This window comes from Eucyclogobius newberryi, unplaced genomic scaffold, assembly GCF_026437365.1.
Source record: "Eucyclogobius newberryi isolate DKJ021-1_F unplaced genomic scaffold, fEucNew1.0.hap1 SCAF_7, whole genome shotgun sequence".
NCBI classification, from domain to species: domain Eukaryota; kingdom Metazoa; phylum Chordata; class Actinopteri; order Gobiiformes; family Gobiidae; genus Eucyclogobius; species Eucyclogobius newberryi.
The window spans coordinates 38,234,562-38,256,810 of record NW_027316389.1 but is presented as its reverse complement, the minus strand read 5'-3'; positions in this window follow the sequence as shown (position 1 = coordinate 38,256,810).

Sequence of the window (22,249 nt, the reverse complement as noted above, 5' to 3'; positions counted from 1 at the left end):
AGACAATATGTGCTTTTTTACCTTTGGATAAGTGCTGTGTGTCACAGGGATAAAACAATCAACAGCTGCAGGTTTTGAAGTCAGAATCTCCTCTTTACGAGCCAAGAGACATAGACTCTGCTATCAGGAGAATCATGTCTCTAAAACTCTGAATGTAGGTTTATAAACCTACGGTAAAACATGGTCTGCAGGATAAAATGAGAGATGTGATATTCATTTGCAGCAGGGAGCATGTCTCTGTTCCATTAGTAAAAACACAATCAGCTTCAGCCAGGAGCATGAATATTGCAGCGACCAGGGTTTGTGCCACAGATTGGAATGCAGGTAGAACGTGCAGTCAATTAGTGAATTAGCGCAAATGTTCAGGTGTCCAACGCCTGGCCTCTGACGTGTGTGGAGCTTTGTATTTGAACATACTGTAAGGTCTCATGGTAGATGTTCAACTTAGTGATTTAGGAGAGTTATTTAGCAATATATCATGACGGGGCACCAGAGTAACAATTCAAAAGGGCTAATTAAACTCCACAAACTGTGCCATTGCCTGTGCTGCTTTGACCTCAGAATCAGAATCAGAAAAGGTTTATTGCCATTGTCAATGGACAGAATTCACAAACATAGAAACTTGTTTTGGTGATTCGCCATAACAACAAAAAAATAAACAATGATAAATCAACCTTCAAATGTCAAAAACAAAAACTATTTAAATCTGCTATAACATGGGGAAAAAATAGGATCACGTATGTACACGGATGTACATTTTATTGGTTCTACTTGCAGTGGTTTTCATCTGTAAAATGCTCTTGTCTGTGGAGTATCAGAGCCTAACAGTCCCACGGCACAAATTCAATGATTACATCTAAACCAATCCTTTGTATCACTTTGCACAAGTTATTTGTTTTCAAATGGCTTCGATCGGGCGTGTGCAAGACTGTTGAGGCTACAATCTTTCACTCCAGACAGTGAAATCTGGGACAGAATCAATATGACATGCCAAACAATAGAACACAATGATTTGAGCGTAATACCCTGAGCCGACGAAGCGCTAATGTTCCTTGTGCATAAAATCAATGGAACAAAAAGAGAGGGAAGTGAGGGAGAGAGTACTAAAAGGAGGAAGGGGAGGGCAGAAAGGAGAGAAAGAGAGGGAAGAGAAAGAGCTGAGAAGAGGTGGAGGATGGAGAAGATCCACTGTTGCTTTTCATCCAATGCTAATGTCTAAAAGAAAACTCCAGCTCACACTCAATATTGGTAGAAATTACGTAATTTTGTATGGCTAGCCCAAATAGAACCCATAAAGGTACAATTGAGCCAACATCAGCGCAGATGAAGCAACAAGAATCTGAAAGTTATAAAGCAATAGCATAGATAGGCTAAAGACGGGTCTGTGGGTGACAAGGCAGGCCAGTATTAACTCATTGAGCTTGCTTCATTTAAAACAAATTTCACCACAAAACTAAGCCCCATGGTGGTAACATTACGAGACTTACCAGAACGGGCTGAACCCCAAAACCAAGTCACAACACTAAGGCAGGTGTAACAGTTTATTTTACAAAAGAAATGTTGCAGGCAATGGAGGCAAGGATCAGGCCGACTTAGCTGGATCACAGAGCAGGAGCAAGATGACACTGAGTGCAGGGTCCGAGGAAGACCCATGTGCTCTCTTCAGGACCGTAACTATCCCAGTCCTCACCTATGGACATCCATCTGCTGGTATATGGTAAAGGCCAGGCGATTGTCAACAACTCGGGGGGGAGGGGGGGTCAATCGAGATAAATCAAGACCAGTTACTTTGCCCAGATTGGCCCCATCCTGGAGCCAGGCCAGGGGGCCCAGCCGAGTGCCATGGGGCCGTCCTTTTGTGGACTCACCACCTGCAGGAGGATCCGTAAGGGGACGGTGCAGAGAGATCTGGGCGGCAGTCGACAGCAGTGGCCTCGTCGACCAGATCGCCGGACACAGGATCTAACTCTGGGGAAATGGAACATCACCTCGCTGGGGGGGGAAAGAACCTGAGCTTGTGCGGGAGGTTGAGCGGTACCGACAAGATATAGTCGACCTCCACGCACAGTTTGGCCTCGGGAACCCATCTCCTTGAGAAGGGCTGGATGCTCCTCTTCTCTGGTGTTGCCCACGGGGAGAGGCGGCGGTCTGGTGTGGGCTTATAGCCCCACAGCTCAGCCACGTATTGGAGTTCACTCCAGTGAATGAAAGGGTCACGTCCCTACACTTTCGGGTTGAGGACAGGTCTCTCACTGTTGTGTTGGCCTACGGGCCGAACAGCAGTGCAGAGTACCCGGCCTCCTTGGAGTCCTTGGGAGGGGTACTGGTCAGTGCACCAACCGGCGACTCCGTTGTTCTACTGGGGGACTTCAACGTGACACCTGGAAAAGAGAGAGGTGATCAGTTATGGACAATCCGTGGCTAGCACAGAAGTCCAATAACAATGCATGTTCAAGTACAAGAATGTCCATCAGTAAACGTGGCACCAGGACACCCTAGGACGGAGAACAATTATTGACTTTGTTGTTGTCTCATCTGATCTCCGGCCGCGTGTCTTGAACACTCGGGTGAAGAGAGGGGCAGAGCTGTCAACCGATCACCATCTGGTGGTGAGTTGGATCCACTGGCGGAGGAGGAAGCCGGACAGACTTGGCAGGGCCAAGCGCATTGTGTGGGTCTGTTGGGAACGTCTTGCGGAGCCCTCTGTCAGCAGAGTCTTAAACGCACACCTCCGGGTGAGCTTCTGCCAGATCCCAGAGGAGGCTGGGGACAATGAGTCCATGTTCTTGCACTTCATAGTCAATACGGCTGCTCGGAGCTGTGGTCGCATAGTCTCCGGTGCTTGTCACGGCGCCAACCCCCGAACCCGGTGGTGGACGCTAGAAGTAAGGGATATCATCAGGCTGAAGAAGGAGGCCTATCGGGCCTCTTTGGCTTTTAGGAGTTCTGAAGCAATTGAAAGGTATAGGTGGGCCAGGCGGGCCGCAGCTTGTGCTGTCGCAGAGGCAAACACCTGGGGCTAGGAGGAGTTTGGGGAGGCCATGGAGGAGGACTATCGTTCGGCCCCAAAGAAATTCTGGCAAACCGTCCGGCGCCTCAGGAGGGGGAAGCAGTGCTTCACCAACACCGTTTATGGTGCGGGTGGAGACCTGCTGACATTGACTGGGTGGAAGGAATACTTTGAGGACCTCCTTAATCCCACTGTCTCACGTCTTCCAAAGAGAAAGCTGAGACTGGGTACTCGGAGACTGACCATCACCCAAGCTGAAGTCACTGAGTTTGTTGGCAAACTCCTTGGTGGCTGGGCTCCGGGGGTGGATGAGATCCACCCTGAGTACCTTAAGTCTCTGATGTTGTAGGACTGTCTTGGCTGACACGTGTCTGCAACATCGCGTGGTGGTCGGGGACAGTGGCTCTGGACTAGCAGACTGGGGCGGTGGTCCCTCTGTTCAAGAAGGGGGACCGGAGGGTGTGTTCCAACTACAGAGGGATCACACTCCTAATCCAACCGATAGTTGAACCTGAGATTCAGGAGGAGCAGAGTGGTTTGGTCATAATTCATGCCGTGATCTTACCCATGGATTTCCTCCAAAGTCAGTGAGTTATGTGACCATTCATTTGGATCCTTGATGTTGGGCTATCGTAAAGAGCCTAAATATTTTTTCTTATCAAAAACCGGTATGACGCCAGACTGAGCTGAATATCCCACTACATATGTGAGGAGCTCAGGAGGAGAAAACTGAGACATGGTTTCTCTTTTCCCAGAGACTCTTCTGGGAACCTACAAAGGCAAAAAAAAAACACATGCTCAAAGCGCCAGGAGAAGCAGCGGTGCTCCTCAGGAAGATGCAAAACACAGAGAACTGAACAGTGACAAGAGATTGAGCCACCAGTGTGGGGTATGCGAGTTCAGAATACAGTCACATTCACATTGTACATTCCCATTTATTTTTTTAATGAGACTGAGAAAAAAATCACATCCCTATTATCAGACTTTATGCTCAATGTTAGCTGTACTGGTGTGACCCAGAATATGGGGGTTCCTGTACAGGCCTTACTGGCAGATGACAGACGGTTGAGTCTTGGGGGAGGTGGAGAACCCTTGATTAAAATATGTTCTTACAACATGGATGGAGGTAATAAAGACATACAAACTAAACAAATTCAGGGCTCAGAATAAGCGATATCGCCTCGCAAAATGCAACGCAATTTCTCTCAAATGTGATGCATTCATCAGAAAAAAGTGTTTTTGATTCACAGCTTTTGCGATACAAATTTTTTTGTTCAAATGTATAACCAAAGTGCCTAATAAGCACTGGTCACTCGTCAATCGATCGTCAACAACAGCATGACACAATGTAAGATGCTGTGTTGACTTGACGAGGTCCCACTGATCGCCGCGTCTGAAAACGGGAGAGCAGGAGGAGCTACCGGGAGGAGCCACCGGGAGGAGCTACCGGGAAGAGCCACCAGGAGGAGCTACCGGGAGAACGCGTGGAGGGAGATGAGGGGCTTTGACAAGCGCTGTGTCTTGCTAATCTCACAACAATAACTATGTGGCTCTAGTCTCGCTGCTTTCAGCTCAGCGGCTACTGCAGCAGATACGGCCGGGCCCACGGCAGCGATCAACTTTGCTCCTTATTTCGGTCATCTTGAGCAAGAACTGATGATGGGTTGTATTCTCTCCGCCTTCCGATGCAAAGAAGTTGTGAGAATCTTTATCTGGGCTGGCAGAAGCTTGTTTCTCTGGCGGGCGGATCGCAATTCTCCGCCATGTTATCCTCATTAGCTTTGTTAGCTTGCGATGCAGGCTGTTTTCCAATGTGGCCGTGGACCATCAGTCCTGTTTGTTTTAGTCCTGTAGTGTTACCAGACTTGTATATTCCTTGATTATGCATCCCTTGCTCTTCTTTGGGATTAGGTGGGTCAAAGGATGATTTTAAAGCCAAATATTGCAGTAATGTTGTGGGTACGCCAGCTCAAAGCGCCGCCATAACCCGGAAGTCTTCTTTTTTAGAATCAAGAGTTTATTGCCATTGTCAATTAACGGAATTCACAAACATAGGAACTTGGAAAGAGGGGTTAAGCAGGGCTGTGCCTGGTCCTCCTCCTGTTTACTTTATTAGACAATCAAAAACAATTCACGATGTTACAATCGATGGAACGGAACATAAAATTCCCTGCTATGCTTTTTATAGGTATTAACAAATAAGGAGTAATTATAACCAAGAAATTAAACAAAGTAAAGTCAATATAACCCTTTGACTGAAATATGTATTAACCTGTTACCATCCACCTATTTCGCCCTGTGCACAATGGTTGGACCCAAATGGCATTGCTTATTAAAAGAGGATGTTACGTTCCACATGCAAGTGTGATGCATCATTAGAAAGCTTAGGCCTTCTAGTTTCTGCAGATGTGCACATGAACACTGTCAGGGCTTCAGAACTTACACTACAGAAGCCCAAATATAAACAAAACATCCTTTTTTTAGTCTCGTCTGAATATTGTCAATTTGTAATGGTCCTGAGCATGACATACTTCATTGTGTGCTTATGCTGTTCACTGTACATGATGTTTATCTTGTGGACAACAACTGTGTAAAGTTTCAGATCTCTAGGAACAGGCATTTTGGTGCTGTTGACCTTTTTGTATCAAAAAGTATATTCGGAACAAGTGATCCAAATATGTGCCAACTGTGCCAAACTGTTTTATTACAATTTTAGCTCCTCTATGAACATAAAACATACATTTTGATGTTTTGTAGGCCACTAATACCTATCTTAATTGCTAAAAACACTGTATGTGAAAATGTGTATATATGAATTTCCCCATGAATTTCCCATATAGAGGTGAAAAGAAAAAAAAGAAATTATAATATTTTTGTTTTATTTTTGTAATAATACATATATCTAACAAAATGCGCGTCCAAAAGGCTAATAAAATCAGAAACGTTATGCGTAAAATGTAGTCGCCTCCTGCCCAAAAATCTAGGCTCTTTACAGCCTTACGCACGTGAATACAGAGGATTCTGTGTGTGGGACCCCTAAGTCCCGCCCCGCATTCTAAAGCTATTCTTATTGGCTAGAATAAAAAGTCCGCTAAGTCACTGCTGACGTTAGCTATGTGGCTAAAAACAAGTTAGCTTCGCGCGTCGGGAGCAGCGCATTTTTTTCCTCCGGAGGCTGTAGAGAACAAACCCGTCGACCCATCGTGGATGGTCTCATTCTGTAGGTAACAGTCTGAAGAAAAGATCGATGTCAAACACCATCTTATAACTCAAACGAGTCACTTGTTATGGACAGAGAAATGCGTCGGACGAGCCTTAATCCTGAATATCGTCAAAGAAGAAAACTTTGTTTACTTAACAATATCTCGAAATCGGAAAACTTCAAGAAAAATACAAGTGGATATTGTTTTTCAATGGTTCCTTATGGAAAGACTAAGTACAAGGATGTACAGAATTAAAGCCGTTTCTTCCATCATAAACAGCAAACATGTAGGACATGCGTTTGTAAAAGTTGAGACTTTCTCACAAACTATTGGCAATTGCTTCTTGGGGCATATTATTCAATCAATGACATATTCATTTTGTTGAGAAAATAAGCTTTAAAATTATTTATGGCTTGCTGGTATTGACCACGGAAAGTGACGATGTAAGAGAATATTTGAGATATGGAAAATGCGCGCCGGCGCGCAGGTGGATGGTAACAGGTTAAAGCTTATAAATCAGAACTTTCAAGTGGAATAATATCTAAATGAGTCTGAGCAAAATAATATGTCTGTTTGCCGTAACCCGACCGACCCGCTATGAAACTAGCCGACTGAAAAATAAATATCAGCATTTTGCTGAAAAAACTTCAAAATTTGTTTATTTTTCAATTATTTCGGCGACTCACCGACAGTTCTGTCCTGAACCACCGTGTCGAATATTTTAATCACGCTTGTTAACTTGACTTTCATCTCAAAGGACTGATAATGCACCGCGTAACACATGCGCGTCATCATTTTCAGCCCTCCACATGCGTCTGTAACAAAACAGAGCGCGCATAGGAGTTGTCATGTTGCCTTTACAATATAGTTTACCCTTGTCGGCGCCACTGAGATGTCCAGAGTAATGCCAGGCTCTGTAAGGGTGTGAAATTTGACTTACGCAGATGCATTCTGGGATTGAAACACGCCCAGTAGCGTCATCACAACAAACATGGCGGCGCCCGTGTCCCCCACATGTTCCCCCCGCTCGCCTTAGCTACCAAAATCAAGGATAGCGGCGTACAAAAGGTCGATTGAAATACCTTAAAATCGTGAGATTTAGTCTCCCGATCGGGTTGAGAGAGACATTTTCCGTCATTGACTGTTGAAGCCTGACCCCTGGTGGTCACTCCGACTCAAAAAATGACAAAATTTTGATCTTTTTTTTGCCTTCAAAGTGAAAAAAAATAAGAATTTGCCTAGCGACCGAGCCAGATGAAAAATGTTGACTCGGGTTACAGCAAACAGACTATTTATTTGGGGTAGCCTGATATAAATACATTTAACCATATATATAAGAAAAATAAATGGGTAAATTTGCTTTGACAAATGACGAGTAGGAAAGTATATTATGTACATTCCAGTGGAGGACCATAAAATCTCATGTTTGGAGAAAATTCTGTTGGAAAAGTGTGTCTGGTTTCTTCATAAGCCCATGTCAAAGTGCCCATTACTCACAGGGAAATGAAGACTGTAGGAGAAACTGTGGCACCAGGAAGCAAATCACTATCATATGGTTTGGGATTGTCCTGTTGTTCAGAAATATGGAACTGAAAATGCACTGCAGACTGTTTTTGACATTGCCATTCCTTTCAATTTTAGAACTATGTACTTGAACCTCAAAACTCCTACCATGGACACAATTCCAAAGAAATGGCTGACACAAACCTCAACAACGATCAAGGATTGGACTGACCATTGTGACAGACATCAGACAAATGGAAAACATTTCTCAGACTCAATTTGAAAACGGACAACGTGGACACTTTTGACCATTTTTTTGTTTCTATTTATGTATAGTTGGTGTCTACTTGTGTTCTTATTTGATTTTCTCTCCCTGGTTGTTTTGTTTTGTTCAATGTTTTATTTGTTCGTTTTAAAAATGAATCATTTAGCAGCAGCCTAGTGTGCACCAAAGACTACTGGAATGGGACAAAGAAGGAGATGACTGAACAGGTAGGTGGATAGCGCATGTGTGTGTGTGCGGGACTTGTAGAAGACGGCACTGCGGGCTCTGATGGGGCTACTCCATCACAGAGAAAATCAATAGGTCTAAATGTTTAATAGAGCTAATATTCAGTGACATGTCATGTGATCCTGCTGAGAACAGCTTTAGTCCCAGTGTAAGTGATCAATTTGTTGACACGACCATGAATTCTCTGAAATCTGCTCTTGATGTTGCAGCTCTGTTAAAACAGAAGGTCATTAGGCCAAAGCGCGCCTCCCCATGGTACAACCAAGAAATACGTTCACATAAACAAAGAGATAGAAAGTTAGAAGGATCATTTTGTCGCTCTCACACCGAAGAATCCCTAAAAGCATGGAAAAGCTGCTACTGTCCTATAAGCAGGCTCTGCGTAAGGCCCAAATCAGATATTATTCAAATCTAATAGAAGTAAACTAAAGTAACACTAGATTTATTTTCAGCGCTGTAACCATAGTAACAAACTGTCACAGAGCAGTAGAGCCCTCACTCCCAGCGTCTCTCAGCTCTGAGGATTTCCTCCTATTTTTTTAACAATAAAATAAAAACAATCAGAGATAAATTAGATGAAATTACCCCCGCTATTAGCCCTGAACTAGCCCAAGCTGTAAATCTAACGTCCCATATAAATCCACCTGTAAACTTAGAAAGGTTCACAGCTGTTGATCAAGCAGAGATAACTTCAGCCATTATGTCCTCTAAAAGCTCAACTTGTGTCCTAGACCCCATTCCAAGCAGACTCCTCAGAGATCCCCCCCCCCTTATTTATAGACTCTATTCTTAATATACTAAATGTCTCATTAGAAAGCGGTTATGGTCGTATCCGCCGAAATAATCCATCTTCAATACGAGTTCACCTGGGGAGACCCGATATTTCTACGTGGGAGCAGACATACAAAGAGACTGGACACTTATTTTGTGAATACTTCTAAGAAAAATCAAGAAAAACGCCAGAGAATCAGGATAGCAATGCTGTACCTAAGCTAACTAGGTGCAGGATTGCTATCCTGATATCAGCGCTAGCTGTGGCTCCAGGCCCCGCTGTTGCCCTGGCCACACATCTCCAGTTCCAGTTCTAGATCAGATTCTTCTGCAGAGGACTCTCGGAGCGGGATAGACTGTGATAATGGCGGCTTTACAGGAGATTACAGGAAAGAATATGAAGACAGTAGAGGCAAAATTAGAAGCAGCCCTGGCAAAATTGCTTGATTTGAATTCCCAGAATGTCACTCGAGCTGCGGCGGTCGACGAGGAAGTCTCTGAACTGAGGGACACTGTCTCTACTTTACATACCAAAGTGGCTCAACTGATAAACCAGGCTTGTGTTTTCACAGATAATGAATGACCTGGAGAGCTGAAAACGCAGTCAAGTATATGGCGACCTGGATCTCCGAATAGCTCAATCTTCCAACAGGCTGGGAAAATAAATGCGCTCTCTGGCCCCAAGCTGGCCCCGTCCAAAGCCTATTAATATGAAACCATATAAACAGTGCTAGACCAAGCCGCTAACTAGCTCTGAAAATTAAAAAACAGCTAGCCAACATTTCCGCAGAAACAACAGAGGAGGGCATAGTAACCTCTGACCCTGCAGACATTAACGTTTAAAAAATGAATAAAACTATGAATTAGAAGTCACTTTCAATTTCCACTGCTCTTAAAAATGATAGAAATTTTCAATAAGTTATAGTTCCTTCACTGGTGGTTCGAATAATACAAAAATAAATAACACCAGCAGGATGCTCCTCTTTTAAACACTGAGTGAAAAGCCGTTGCAAAGGACCTGGTCTTAAGACTTGAACAATATATTCCCTGCTTGGTCCATCATGACCAAACCGTGCTAAATCAAGGATAGGATCGCACAATATATCATAGACCACTTGTTTTTATAAAACGCTTGATCTAAAACTCCAAATAAAATAATATTCTCTCTCTCATTTAACTGGCTTGAGTGCGGTTCTCTTTGGTCTGTGCGGATGTGGCATGGTATAGGGTGTGTTTTACAAGATAAGTTAACCTTAGCTGTTAAACCCAAATCGGAGGACAACAATGCCAAGTCAAGTCAAGAATTTAAAAAAATCACACGAGTTAAAATCAACAAAAATCAATTAGTACATACTACATACATTTACTAATCAGTTAGACATTAGACAACTTTAAGCAACAAAGTTTAGGATCCACAAAGCGACCAGTAGCAGTCCAGGCAAAATTATATAATCTTAACCAAACAAGACCAATTTTTTTTTTTATTCCAGTCGATAAAGAAGGTGATATAAATCCCTTTCTGGACACCCTCAGTTTGCCTGTTATGTCAGAAGAACAAAATAAACAATTAGGAGCTGAAATAACAGTTTTGGAAATACAATGTACAATCAAAATAAAGAACAATAAATCTCCAGGAGCGATGGGTTCACCTCAGAGTGGTATAAAGCTTTAAAGACACACTTACTCCTTTACGCTCAGACCCCTGGGAGTGTGAAAGAGGCCATCATATCTCTAATACCTAAAGAAGGGAAGGACTGATGGGATTGTGCCTCATATAGACCCATTTCTGTCCTGAATGTGGACTATCGTTTATACACCTCATTTACGCCCAAAAGAAAGGAACAAATCCACAAACATCATCATTGTTTCATTACCAAACGACAAACATAAGACGATCTTTACACATAATGAAACATATACAAAAACAACAAAACAAAGCCGTAATAATTAGTTTGGACTCTGAGAAGGCTTTTGATTCTGTTTTGATGGTCCAACATCAAGAATTAAAATCAATGGTCATCTCTGGAAAGGGGGGTGAGGCAGGGCTGTGCCTGCTCTTCCCTCCTGTTTGCTTTGTATTTGAACCATTTATTAGACAATCAAAAACCAGCTATGCAGATGATGTTCTATTATATTTTGACCAAGCCTGAAATTTCCATACCTAATGTGATGCATTTTCTTTTAAAAAAAAAAATGGTCCAATGTCATTAAAAAAATTTATGTACAAAAAATGTGAAATGATCTCATTCTGGCATCTCCCTCTGACCTTTAGAAGGGCCTACTACCTTTTTAAATGGCTAATAGAATCTCTTAGATATTTAGGTGTGGTTCTCCATAGAGACCAATCAACTATTGTGGCGAAAAATCATACCCCTCTTTATTACTATAAAAAAAAAGATCATCCCCAACTTAAAGGCATAATGGACAATTTTTCGCCAATTTGAGGACTCAAGTGGAAGTGCGCAATGCGCACACACCCCAGTGCGGACGCACAAAAGAGCCTTGCGGCTACACGTGCGTTTGTTTATTAGCGCGGCGGATTGCATCGCATCTCTAATCTCCGTAGATTTCCGTCTCTTCTGAGTCAGCTCGAACTGTCTTTCTCTGTCTTAATTTTGTCCTGTACACTGAGGGAACTATATTATGATAGATCCATGCGCTTAGGGATCTTCTCAAAATGGGTTGAAGCTGAAAAGACGTAATTTGTTTCGTCTCTCTCTGGACCCCCTCCCCCCCCCTCAAAAGACAAAAGACTGGCTTCACATAAAATGTTAACGCGTTGATAAAACGATAGTAGCTTGATAGACCCTGCTCACCTTTAGTCCCTGAACATCCTTTGGTATGTTTATCAGTAGAAGTTATGAATTCTCCAAATAATGTCACCTGTTGCGCAAGTTTGTTTACTCAAATCTACATGGTCCACGTAGACACAGTGAAACGTGCTGCTCTCATGGGGACGAGCCGACGAGGCTGCAGGTGAGCGGTAGGTGCGTCCTTTGATTGACACGTGGCAGGACTAATCGGCAGTCCATGCCACGAGAAAATGAGACTCAGATTTGGGCCAAAAAATCGTCTATTATGCCTTTAAGTAAATCAAAGGATTGAAACTCTAAAAATGTTCTACCCAGATTTCTCTATCTGTTCCAGACTCTCCCGACTTCCATCCCCAACCGACTGTTTGATGAGTGGAATGGAATTATCCAATTCAAAAGGCTACAACTATCAACAGAGAAAGGAGGCTGGGTTTTGCCTTGTTTGCCTGTTGAAATCAGAGCTTGCTACAATAAAAAACATTTGTTCAAACTATTTCCACAGCAAACGCTGGGCAACAGATGCAGCAGAACAAACTGGACACTAGGAACTTGTGAGAACTCATTGTACCTGTCCTGAGCTGTCACCCAGAGAAAAGGGAGGCATTCCTCTCATCAGTCTGAGAGGCAAAAGTGAGTGTGCACACAGATCAGGTGCTAATGACTGTGAAATGTCCCCGTGAATCAATATGGCAGCGTGCCTGATGCTGTCGTGCTTGGCTGAGCTCTAATTGTTCCTGCTCTGGGCTAATTAGGAGTCAGTTTGCTGAAACTCTGCAGTCGTCTGATAAGCTCAGTCCCTCTCTGTCGGTCCTCCACCGAGAGGAACCAGGCTGGATTTCCCTCAGATGGAAGGATAGTGAACTTGATTACAGTATTGTAATGTAGCCCTTGTTTACTGGGAATGGCGTGAGTGGGTTATGGGTTCTTTTACAGTGTACTCAGTGCCTCATCTGCCTGAAGAGTGGGTCCAGCTCGACTCAGACGGTCCCTCATCTGCCTGGAGAGTGGCTCCAGCTCGACTCAGACGGTCCCTCATCTGCCTGGAGAGTGGCTCCAGCTCCAGTCTCCCTCGCGTCCGTCTGTGAGAGTCAGATCTCTCCTTCACTCTGGAACTCCTCCAGATTTCTACTTTTCCCAAGGAGGTTTTTTATAGTTTTTCCTGGCCGAGAAGGAGGGTCTAAGGACAGAGGACTCTGGGACATCGTCCCTCGCCACCACAGACATTGTCTGACTCCATCGCCACGACAGACATTGTTGATTCATTTCTCAGAGGCAGCTGTTGTTGTGAATTTGGGCCTTACAAAAATAAATTGATTTGATTTGATGATCTTAAAACAGTAGGCACTCAAATAACGAATTAACACCAGACACCAGGTAAAGTATAATAATAATAACCCCCCTTTTAATAAAGAAAATTAGAAATGTTAATTAAAGGCGTAATGAGCGTTTTTTTTGTCTCATTTCCTAGTGGCGTGGACTGCCGATTAGTCCGGCCACATATCAGTCATAAAACGCAGGAGAGCAGCACGTTTCCCCGTGTCTAAGCGCATTGATCTATCATAATATAGTTCCCTCAGTGTACGGGACAAAATTAAGACTGAGAAAGACAGTCCGAGCTGACTCAGAAGAAGAAGGAAATTTACGGGAGACGAGAGATGAGATGTGATCCGTCGCGCTATTAAACAAACGCACGTGTGTGTTGTATCAGTCCGCACGGGGGAGTGGCACGCGCATTTCCGCCTGAGTGCTCAAATTGCCGATTACGCCTTTAAAATAAAGGGTGAATTATCAAGTTTCTCAGCAAACACAGCAATGCACAACAACCTCAGCAGCACACAAAACACAGCACTTGAGGGTGTGTAGTACAGATTAATTACTTTTAATAAAGTCCTAAAGCGACATCTAAACACACCCTACTGCAGGCCTGTACCGATGCTTGTGGTGTGACCAAAAACTTGTGGTCACTTCACTCCTTGAGAAAATAAAATAAAAGCCGAGCACCTGGTGTAAATGTGTTCATCCCGGTCCGTTCCTGCGTAGTCCTCGTGTCCTTCCCCGTCAGAACAGCTCGGTGCTCCGGGTTACAGCGTGGCTCCTATGGCGCTGCAGGTGCGGGGCCCACACCTGCTCCAAGATGTCTCGTTGTTGTGTCCAACAAGGCCAGAGGTCCTCAGAGTGCTGTCTGGATCCAGCTCTCGTTGTCCAGTCCGGCAACGATTCACTGTCGGCACGTGGTCCCCCGCACAGATCACGTCCAAGGACACCCCGTTCATAGCGGCCCACAAAGTTGAGAGCCCCCTTGTGGCGGGGCACCTCACCCCGGACGGCAACGGTCGCCCTTGTCGAGCATAGGCTTCCGTGATTACGTCAACAATCCAGCGTGCGAGACGCTGTTTGGACAGAGCCTGGCCCTTGCGCGGGCCGGCACACAAACAAACAGGCTCTCAATGCTGCAGCACGCACATATGCCTCAAGCGCACGGACAGGACACAGCTGTTTGGCGGCAGATCCCGCACTAAAACGTGCCAGTTGTAGCGGCCGGTTGTGCCCCTCCGACAAAATCACCTTTGGAACGAAATCCATATTCGGCCAAAGGGAAACCGCAGAGTTGTCGAGGTGCCAACGAAAACAGGAGTCTGCCACGGACAAAGCCTGGAGCTCACTCACCCGCTTCGCCGAGGCCTTTGCCAGAAGGAATGCAGTCTTCATTGACAGCCATTTAAGGTCAACCTGCGACAGAGGCTCAAATGGAGGGGATCGCAACGCCTCCAGCACCAGGGACAGGTCCCATGCCAGGACTACAGAACGGGCGGGCGGACGGAAACGCCGGACACCCTTTAGACCCTTGGTTCTTCTTCTTCTTTTCTTCCGAGAAACCATTCCACCCCACATGCCAATAAGAAATTGCGGCAATGTATACCTGTAGGGTAGATGGAGAGCGCCCCTGGCCAAGTAGGTCCTGCAGGAATGCGAGCACCGTTGACACAGCACAATGCACTGGATCCTCACCGCGTTTGCGACACCAGGCATCAAACAGTTTCCACTTGCAGGAACACAGAAGACAGGTAGACCGAGCACGAGCATTGCTTATTGTGCTCCCAATCTCCCCGGCGTACCACGAGAAGGTCAGGCCGGGCCCTGCAGCGGCCATACCCAGAGCTTCAGGCGCTTGGGATTGGGGTACAGAATCTGACCCCCTAGTTGAGAGAGGAGATCCCGCCTGGGGGGGAGACGTCTCGCTGTGCCTGAGCACGGTCTCTGTATCTTGAAGCGCCTGCTCGTGGCTGGGCGCACAAATGAGCCAGTCGTCCAGATATGGCAGAATCCGCAACCCTTGGGCCTGCAAGGGGGACAAGGCTGAAGCGGCGCACCTTGTAAACACTCGAGGGGACAGAGATAGCCCGAATGGCAGGACCCTGAACAGAAACCTCAACATGTTTCCCGGGCCTTTTTCCTTCTCTCTCACATGACATTCATAGACAACTCCAGAAATAGGAAAAAAAAAACTTTACAACATGCAGAGTAATTAAATATGAATTTATAAGTATTACCCGGTTTTTAACTTTTGTAAATAGGTTTAAACAATTAACTTTAAACAGTGAACTGTATGTACAAATGTTTTAAATGAACATGGATTTTCATCCGGGTTACCGTACGTTAAATGGAGTCTGCACAAGTACAATAAAATAGAAAGCGCATAAAAAGATAGCAAATTTAATCAAAGTCTTATTTAAATGTTTTTGTAGGATTGGTATGGATTTTTATTTCTTTTAAATCAGGTCATATACTTTGTACAAGTACTGTATTTCTCCTATACTAAAAAACACATTAAAAGTTGACTATGTTTATATTCTGTGTTAAGCAGTAATAAACTCCTCACTTTGGGTTGCCAGATACTACGACTAAAACCAATTTTAAATAAAGGGGTGTCTAATCTGAACACGACTAAATTCCTAAAACAATTCCAGTAGCATATTTGGTGGAGCAGTCAGATCCACTGACCCAAAGGACGATGCTGTGTTTAGAGCATACTTTGTCACCACCATTTGCGTTCTCCAGTTCCTTGATGTAAAGCACTTTGGGGACAGATTTACTAAACATTTGCAAATAAGCAAAATGGGTAGCGCGTGCACAAGTGGAGCAAAAAGCAGGTGCAGTTGAGACTTGCATCTGTCTAGGGCTATAGCGCAAATTTAGCTCATGAGATCTAATGAATATGCAAAATGTGAAAATGTTGTACCAATGCGCAAAAGTTGAGATGGAACAAATGTTAATTATGTTATTTACTGTGCCGTCTGATTGATCAAGACAATAAGGAGTAAAACTGAAAATTTTGCACTTCTGGGAAGCAAAATTGATTTCAAATGATTGTGTATGAATAATTTACAAATGTTAAATAATGTGTTCTTTTGGCATATTGAGTATAGTACCAAATAAACGTACCATTTGGACCAAAGAGTGTCAAATATGTCTATTTTCAAATTAAGTCTGAATGTGATTTTTTTGCTGGTCCAGTCCTGGATTGTTGTGTAGTGAAGTGTGTTCTAAGCTTTTAAGCTCAAGCTGAAGCTTCAATCTAATAAGGCACCAGGGGAGGATGGTTTCACTCCTGGATTTTATTAAGAATTTAAAGACCTGCTCATCTCACTGATTATAGATGTAACACAGTTCGCATCTACGACCTATCCTGAATCTTTTACAACAGACGCCACTCTGCTGCCCCCCCACCAGTGAACGGCCAGGGACGGGACATTGAGAGAGTGACTCATACAAGTACCTGGGTGTTCATCTGAACCACAAACTGGACTGGACTCATAACACAGACTGTACAGGAAGAGCCAGAGTCGGCTCTACCTCCTGAGGAGACTCAGGTCTTTTGGAGTGACAGGGCCACTCCTGAAGACCTTCTACGACTCTGTGGTGGCATCAGCTCCTGTAGGTGTGGTCTGCTGGAGCAGCAGCCTCACAGAGAGGGAGAGGAAGAGGCTGGACAAAGTCATCTGAAGTCCAGCTCCGTCCTGGGCTGTGCTCTGGACTCGGTGCAGGAGGTGAGGGACAGAAGGGTCCTGGCTTAACTCACATCTATGCTGGACCATGAGTCTCACCCCCTCCAGGACACTCTGTCCCCTGCAGGACACTCTGTCCTCTCTGGAGAGCAGCTTCAGTGAGAGACTGATCCACCCTCGCTGTGTGAAGGAGAGGTTTCGCAGGTCTTTCCTTCTGCTGCTGTCAGAATCTACAACAAACACTGTCATACCCATGTGCAATATTGACATACTTATGGGCAATACTGTGACATAATGTCAATCATCCTGGTGCAATCATTTCTGTCCATATAACAACTGTAAAGTTATTTTTATTAAGAGCATAAGAGGTTTTTTTAAATTATTATACTTCTGTTTCTAATCTGTGTTGCAACATTAAAATTTCCCCATTGTGGGACAAATAAAGGTTATCTTATCTTAGTTATGATCCTAGTAATACACAAGTTGATCCCAATTTGTAATGGGGTTCAACTTGACTTGACAGAAAATCACAAACCAGTTTAAGACATAAAAGAGAAGAGTGCAAAGAAAATCATTTCAGTCATAAACACAGCTAAACAAAACCGTTTTTATCTTAGATTTGAACATTGTCAGAGTAGAACCTGTCTCACATCTTCAGGAAGAATTTTCCAGATTTTAGCTGCATAAAACTGAAACACAGATTCCCCATGTTTAGTCCTGACTCTGGCACCAGCAGGAGGCCGGTCCATGTTTAGTCCTGACTCTGGCACCAGCAGGAGGCCGGTCCATGTTTAGTCCTGACTCTGGCACCAGCAGGAGGCCGGTCCATGTTTAGTCCTGACTCTGGCACCAGCAGGAGGCTGGTCCATGTTTAATACTAACTCTGGCACCAGCAGGAGGACAGCCCCTGAGGTCCTCATAGTCAAAGTTAAGTTAAAGTTCTGTTACATGTCATTTCTAATGTCTTGTGTGTTTTAAACATGTTCCTTCCTAAGTGAAGCCCTGTTGTGCTGTAATGACAATTTAAACTGGGGTTTCTAACTAAAGTGAACATTAAGACACAACTTTAATCAGGACAAAGCAGCTCCCTCTTATCAGGACATGCCCCTGATGGGCCCGAGACAAAACTCCTGAATGCAGAGCTCTGAACTTTCTGTTCCTTTCCTCCCTTTTTACATTTGCTTCGCGGACTTTGTTTTTTTCGCCTTATCTAGGCTCATATGCTTGTGTTAGACAAAGGCCGTGGCCAGGCCTTGTTTAGCTTTACCCGCTGATCTTCACCAGAGCAGGCCATTTTCAGTGCGTTTTACAGTTAGGTTTGGCTCTCCAAGGATCCACCTTTTGCTTGCTAGTCTTACTTTTTACCCTTTTAATTAACCTTCAACGTTTTTGTTGATTCGTTAACAAGATTTTTGTTAAAATACTAATGCACAGAGTAGACTTCAGACTACTCTCAACATAGTAGAAAAAGCTTCAGTTGTAGTCATCTGGACTCAGTTTGAAAAAATAGACGTTTCGACTCTCATCCAAGAGTCATTGTCAATAAAAGAATTTAGATCGAGAACTCCGATATTAATACTGTTCTGTGGTAAGACCCGCCCATTGGGAGGAGCCTTCCTGAAGTAGCAAGAGTTGTTTGTTTCAACAGAAACTTCCCCCTTGTATCTACCGAGCTAGCCTATTCAGAATCTTAATGGGCTATTAGAATCCTCTTTGTCTTTGTGAGACCCTGGCTCAACCACCCTGAGTACCCGATTAGCATCTAAATGTCCTGGTCCTCTACCTTTCCAGGGGTTCAGTAACCCATTATAAATAACAGGAAGATTAAACCTTAGCCCTCCATTTCTGTTTAAAGAAGGTCTTTCTTTTTTAACAAAAATAGCTTCCTTGACTCCTCTTTCAAACCATCTTTTCTCCCTGCTTAAAACCTTCACCTCACCGTCTTCAAACGAGTGATTAGAGGCTTCAAGATGGAGATGCACGGCACTCTGAGGTCCTGAACTTGTATTTCTTCTGTGCTGATAAAGCCTCTTGTGTGGAGGCTGTTTTGTCTCACCTATGTAACGTTCTTTACAGCTTTCTTCACTGCATTGGATCGAATAAACTACATTGCTCTGTTTTTGAGTCGGCAACTTGTCCTTAGGGTGAACCAGTTTTTGTCTTAAAGTGTTTCCTGGTTTAAAATAAACAGGGACTTCGTGTTGTCTAAAAATTCTCTGCAGTTTTTCCAACAGGCCCGACACATGAGGGATAGAAACACCCTTCCTTCTCTGTTCAGTTTCCCTTTTGTCCTGCTTCTTGGTTCTCTTCACTCTGTTGAGAGCCCAAGCGGGGTAACCACAGGCTGAGAGGGCATTTCGGACATGTTTTTCCTCTTTCTTCTTGCCCTCTGAGCTGGTGGGCACACCTTGAGCTCTGTGTTGTAAGGTTCTGATCACACCCAGCTTGTGCTGTAGTGGGTGGTTGGAACCAAAGAGCAGATACTGGTCTGTGTGTGTAGGTTTCCTATATACCTCTATTTGGAGTTTCCCGTCCTCTCCTCTGATCGTGGAACAATCAAGAAAGGCCAAGCGATTCTCCTTAGCGTCTTCTCTTGTAAACCTGATATGTGGGTCCACAGCATTGATGTGATCAGAGAAGGTTTCCAGCTCTTGTTTCTTAATTGTTACAAAAGTATCATCGACATAGCGGAGCCATAGTTTTGGGGCTATGCCTGAGAATGAGGACAGTGCCTTCTTCTCAAAGTGCTCCATGTACAGGTTGGCCACTATGGGAGAGACGGGCGAGCCCATGGCACAGCCATGAATCTGTCTGTAAAATTGTCCCCGGAATTGAAAGTAAGTGGTGTTCAGACAGATTTCCAACAGTTTACATATGTGTTCAGGTGTCAGTTTGGTCCTTTCCTGTAGGGTGGAGTCTTCCTGCAGTCTGGTCCTCACTGCTGCTACTGCATCAGAGGTCGGGATGCAGGTGAACAGGGACACAACATCATATGAAACCATGAGGTCATCTGGGTCCAGTTGGAGATGTTTCACTTTATCCACAAAGTTGTGCGTGTTTTCCACATGATGTACCAAATTCCCCACAAGCGGAGCCAATATAGTTGTTAAATGCTTGGCCACATTGTAAGTGATGGAATCTGTGCTGCACACTATGGGTCTGAGTGGAACCTCCTTTTTGTGTATTTTTGGGAGGCCATAAATGCAGGGCATGGCTTCACCAGGATACAGTCTGTAATACAGAGGCCGGTCTATCACTTCCTCTTTTTCCAGCCTCTACACAAGAGGCTTTATCAGCACAGAAGAAATACAAGTTCAGGACCTCAGAGTGCCGTGCATCTCCATCTTGAAGCCTCTAATCACTCGTTTGAAGACGGTGAGGTGAAGGTTTTAAGCAGGAGAAAAGATGGTTTGAAAGAGGAGTCAAGGAAGCTATTTTTGTTAAAAAAGAAAGACCTTCTTTAAACAGAAATGGAGGGCTAAGGTTTAATCTTCCTGTTATTTATAATGGGTTACTGAACCCCTGGAAAGGTAGAGGACCAGGACATTTAGATGCTAATCGGGTACTCAGGGTGGTTGAGCCAGGGTCTCACAAAGACAAAGAAGATTCTAATAGCCCATTAAGATTCTGAATAGGCTAGCTCGGTAGATACAAGGGGGAAGTTTCTGTTGAAACAAACAACTCCTTCTACTTCAGGAAGGCTCCTCCCAATGGGCGGGTCTTACCACAGAACAGTATTAATATCGGAGTTCTCGATCTAAATTCTTTTATTGACAATGACTCTTGGATGAGAGTCGAAACGTCTATTTTTTCAAACTGAGTCCAGATGACTACAACTGAAGCTTTTTCTACTATGGAACACGCCTGGACGAATGAGGGATTACACCGACATACTCTCAACATAATTCAGCTACACGTCACAATGCCATCCTCCGGAGAAGGAACGCGGAACATTGGCCGATTTCTTCATCACTGGTCCTTTCATCATCAGCGGACCTTGCCAAGACCAGTGTCCGGGCTGCAAAAGATGTCCAGGGTCCTGCACCTTGCTGTTTGGCTGAATAAAAAGAGAACCAGGAAGTTAAACAAATTGCGTATTTAACATGCTTCTAACACCGCAGAACAATTGACCGAGACAAGTTTAAACTTAAATGAATTAAACTAAATGAATACAGAACTGGACAAGCATTTCTACTGTTGCTTATATCCCGCTTATGTTTCTGGTGGTCCAAAACAGTCTAAGAATTGCATGAAACACTAAATGACTGAAAATATGTATAATCTTTGTTACTGAATATATTATAAATGAAATTAATGTCAGCAGTGCGTTTTAAGAATTCAACAGATGAGCTGCTTCTGATGCATTAGCTCTGCATAGATCATTGCTTTAAGATGAAAATAACCTCCTACATATAAAACTTTATGGAAATTCTCCATAAAGTTCATGAAATGCTTTGCAGTATATTTGAATACAGTACTTTTCAGACTTTAAGCCGCTACTCTTTCTCACACTTTGAACCCTGCGGTCATTTTAACGGTGCGTCTAATTTATACATTGTTCCTGACAAACGAGCAGGAGAAAAGCTAGCAGTAAGCAAAAGCGCTGTAGATGAAGACGTCAGTGGAAGCACTGTCCAAGGGACACATCATGTTTTCTATAGTTTAAGCTTTGAAACGCTGTGTGCTTTATTACAATCAGACTCATATTCACAGAGAAATTAGTTTAAGGAGGAAGTGAATCTAGAAGCGGCTGAACACAAAGAACACAGAGATATACGAGTCTGCAGTTTAGAACCTGTCGCATTGAAATTAATCTTTCTTGTCCAGACGTGACTCACGGGTCAAAAGACACATGTGCATCACATGGACCATATTTCTGTGTAAATATCTCATGTTACAACGTAACACTCACTCGATAAGTACGAGCTCAGGAGCAGATGAACCAGATGTGAAGACACAAGTGAATTTTGAAGTTGATTCTGTGAGGCACTGGGAGTCAGTGCATCATTTGTAATACTGGGACAAGGTGCTGTCTTTTTTTATTTTTACTTTAAAATTACATTTATTGACAGCTCATTTTAAAAAAAAAACACACACACAACTGATCAGTCAAACATCATCAGTCCTGTTTTCATATCTACAAAAGTAAAAGCAGCTCCCTCACTGCACACAACAGGGCGGCAGTAGCTCAGTGGCAGAGTGCTCGTCTTCTGATCCAAAGGTAGGTGGTTCGACTCCCCGCTCAGTCAGAGCGGTCAGATCCACTGGCCCGCAGGTTGGCGGTGCGATCGCAGCTGCCTCATGTGAATACTGCCGTTGTGTCCTTGGGCAAGACACTTAACCCAACTTGCCCCCCAGTGTCTGCGTATATCTGTGAATGTGTGTGTGAATGGGTGACTGGTTCCTTGATGTAAAGCGCTTTGAGTACCTAT